Source organism: Equus quagga, chromosome 17, assembly GCF_021613505.1.
Source record: "Equus quagga isolate Etosha38 chromosome 17, UCLA_HA_Equagga_1.0, whole genome shotgun sequence".
NCBI lineage: Eukaryota > Metazoa > Chordata > Mammalia > Perissodactyla > Equidae > Equus > Equus quagga.
The window spans coordinates 18,334,856-18,338,431 of NC_060283.1; the positions used below are offsets into that span (position 1 = coordinate 18,334,856).

The following is a 3,576-nucleotide window of genomic DNA, read 5'->3' on the forward strand; positions in this document are numbered from 1 at the left end:
TAATCTTTTTACTTCACTACTGAGCCCCTGGCAACCACTGATCTGTTTACCATCTCTATAGTTTTTCCTTTTACATAATGTCATATAAAAAGAATATTGTTGTCTTTGCAGACTGGTTTCTTTCACTTAGCAACATGGATTGAAGATTCATCCATGTCTTTGTATAGCTGGGTAGTTCACTGTCTTTTATTGCTGAATAGTATTCTATTGTATGGATGCATCACAATTCGTTTATCCATTCATCCATAGAAGGACATTTGGTTGCTTCCAGTGTTTATCAACTATGAATGTAGCTGTAACAAACAAAATTTTATTTTGAGTAAATCAAATCATTTGGGTAGATACCTAGAATGTGGTTGTTGGGGCAGCCATGAATACCTACGGCTTTGCTGATAGACATGGGCTGATTTATTTGGCGTGGGGCTTTAAAAAGATCCCTTGCCCAGAGGTGTTTTAAAAAAATATATATGATTTCAGTGGTTTATCTCTAAAAAGCCAAAGTTGTAGACAGTGTGAGGTCATAGTACTGGTTGGTATCACCAACAGAGCATCAGAACAGCTACAGATTTAATAGAGCACTCATGCTCAGTATCTTCCACCATTAAATAAATGCAAATTAAAACCACAGTGTGGTGCCACTACATATCCTCTAGAATGACTCTAATCAAAAGAACTGATGGTATTTATGCAAAGTGTTAGTGAGGATTTGAAGAAACTGGAACACTCATATTGAGTGTTTTAACTTTCTCTCTCTAGATCCTATCTCTACTTGACGGTCCAAATGAAATCAAGTATATTTTCCAGGATGTTCTTCATGTACCAGGTACATGGCTAGCTTAGGGGTTCAAATTTTTTTTTCCCCTGAGGAAGATTCACCCTAAGCTAACATCTGTAGCCAATCTTCCTCTATTTTCTGTGTGAGCTGCCACCACAGCACAGCCACTGACAAGTGGTGTAGGTCCATGCCCAGGAATCAAACCTACACCACTGAAGCAGAGCATACTGAACTTAACCACTAGGCCACGAGGGCAGGCCCAGGTTCAAATAATTTTAGTAAAATAATTTCAAAGATGGATTATTGTTCTTCTTTGGAAATGCCCAGTATGGTTACGTTCACTACATAAATGATACACATTAATTTGCTATCACATTGGTTAACTCAGTTCTGATTTGATAATTCTGAGATAGAATATGGTCACCTTTATATATTCAAAGTTGTACAGTTTATTTTGCTGTACACTCACTGATCAAAATCTATCAGAAAACAGAATGAAAATTTTACAAATCAATTGAATTTTTCCTCTAATGATGTCAAGAACTTACACAAACATGGTCCAGTGAATGCTTAGTAGTATCGCAATAGAGTAAATTTATTAGACACACTAAAAAAGACTCAGAATAATGAGAAAGGAAAACTTTTACAAAATCCATGAAGTTTATCAATCAAAATGTACCAAGAAGGAAAGCATATTCAGTGATGATACTCCCAGTCTTTCTTTAAAAAGTTGTATAAATTACTCAATTGATATAAAAACAAATTCAATTATATTTTAGCTGGTGTTCAGAATATAAGTTAATTGGTAGTATATATTTTTTCATTCAAATATGACATTAAAAAAGAGTTAAGGAGTTTTATTTTAAACCTATTTGTCAGTTTAATTTTGCTAACTTCACTTTAAGAAAGTTTTTAGCCATCTGCAACAACAGTTTTTCAAAGTTCATTGACTAAACATACCCAGGAATAAAAAAGAAGCCAAAGAATCAGAAAGATGGACTTACTTCTCTAATCCATATTCTGTTACTCGGTTTTAACTCATTTAATTTTTTTCAACTTATATCTCTCCTGACTGTTGGAACTTTTTCTATCAATCTACCTACCTGCATACTCTTTGGCAAAGTCACTGAACAATGCTTTGTTTGTGTATTAACCTCATAACTCCTAGAGCTTCAGTTTATTTTTTAATTCACTGCTTTCTAAATCCTGGCCCCTTTAATTCCCAGGATTATGTGCTTGTAAAGTAAGTAGGTCAGTCACCTAACCTTTATTTTCTCTGACATAATGGCAGCCTTTCTTAACCTTCTCTTCATTTACCTATATAGTCCTAAAATCATATTGATGTCAAATAGCATGAATTTGCCAGAAATCTCTTCAAGGCAGCCTTCACGTCCTTATTTCGAAGGCTGTAGATCATGGGATTCAGCATGGGGATCACCACTGTATAGAATATGGAAGCCATTTTATCAGTATCCATTGAATGGTTAGTTTGAGGCTGTACATACATGAATAGCATTGTTCCCTAGAAAACCGTGACTGCCATCATATGTGAAGCACATGTGGAAAAGGCTTTTTTTCTTCCCTCTGATGAGTGTATCCTTAGAATGGACAAAACAATGTAGAAATAAGATACTACAACTATAACAATGGAAAAAAAATTTGTAGCTGCAAATATGAAAACTACTGTTTCTGGAAAGTAAATCTCAGAGCAGGACAATGCTAACAGAGGGACAATGTCACAGAAAAAATGATTGATTACATTGGAAGAGCAATAAGACACAGAGAATACAGAAGATGAAGCCACCACAGTTGTGGAAAAGCTGTGGTGAGGGATACCAGCAGAAGGCAGATCCGCCGAGATACCACCACCATGTAGAGCAGAGGATTATAGATGGCCACATAGCGGTCATAGGCCATCACAGCTAACATGAAGACCTCAGCTACAATGAAAACCAAGATCACCCCCAGTTGGGTAGCACATTCATAATAAAAGGTGGTTTTCTTCTTTGCTAAAAAATTGATGAGCATTTTAGGGGCAATAACAGCAGAATTACCAAAATTAATGATAGCCAAATGTCGGAGCAAAAAATACATAGGGGTCTGAAGTCCAGAGTCAACACTGGTGAGAGTGATGATGCTCAGATTTCCTGCCACAGTCAGTCCATAGATGACCAGGAAAACAAAGAAGAGTGGAATCTGGAGTTCTGGACGGTCTGAGACACCTGTGAGAATAAACTCAGTGACCCGAGTGAAATTTTCAGGAGCCATGTAAGAGTTTGGAAATTCATCTGTTTGGAGAAGGAAAGGAGAAGTGGTTGCTAACTTTTAGGAATTCTTTCCTAGAACTGCCATTAGATGGCAAGGGAAATTCCTTGGGTGAGAATTCCTACAATCATTTACTAATCTAACTGTTATTAAAGTTGTTTCCAGGTCTAATATATAAACCTTGCCACCATTTGGGAGAAAGAAAAAGTAAATGTGGTAAATTAACTAGATTATTTAGCATTATACATATTTGGAGGATTTACTTCCTCACAATTTCATTAAATTATGAATAACTTACTGGCTTGCAAACAATAGAAGCCATGATTCATTTCTTATGTCTCTTACACTGAGGTGAGAAAGACTTGAGGAATTGAGTGCTCCGAATAATTCAAAATTGCTTTGTGATTCTTAATTGAGATTTCTTGCTTTTTCTCAAGAATACACGATTTAGCCACAATCCTGCTCCATTTGCTTTATTTGACCTTTCTATAACTTCTATTCCATGTACATTGAACTTGAAGTTCTACCATCCATGT

At 36.0% G+C, this 3,576-nt stretch overlaps 1 pseudogene; it reads right to left on the bottom strand.

The window, feature by feature from the left end:
• Window positions 1-2,108: 2,108 nt before the first annotated feature.
• Window positions 2,109-3,043, bottom strand: LOC124229172 (olfactory receptor 8J1-like; annotated as a pseudogene).
• Between the last annotated feature and the right edge of the window lie 533 nt (window positions 3,044-3,576).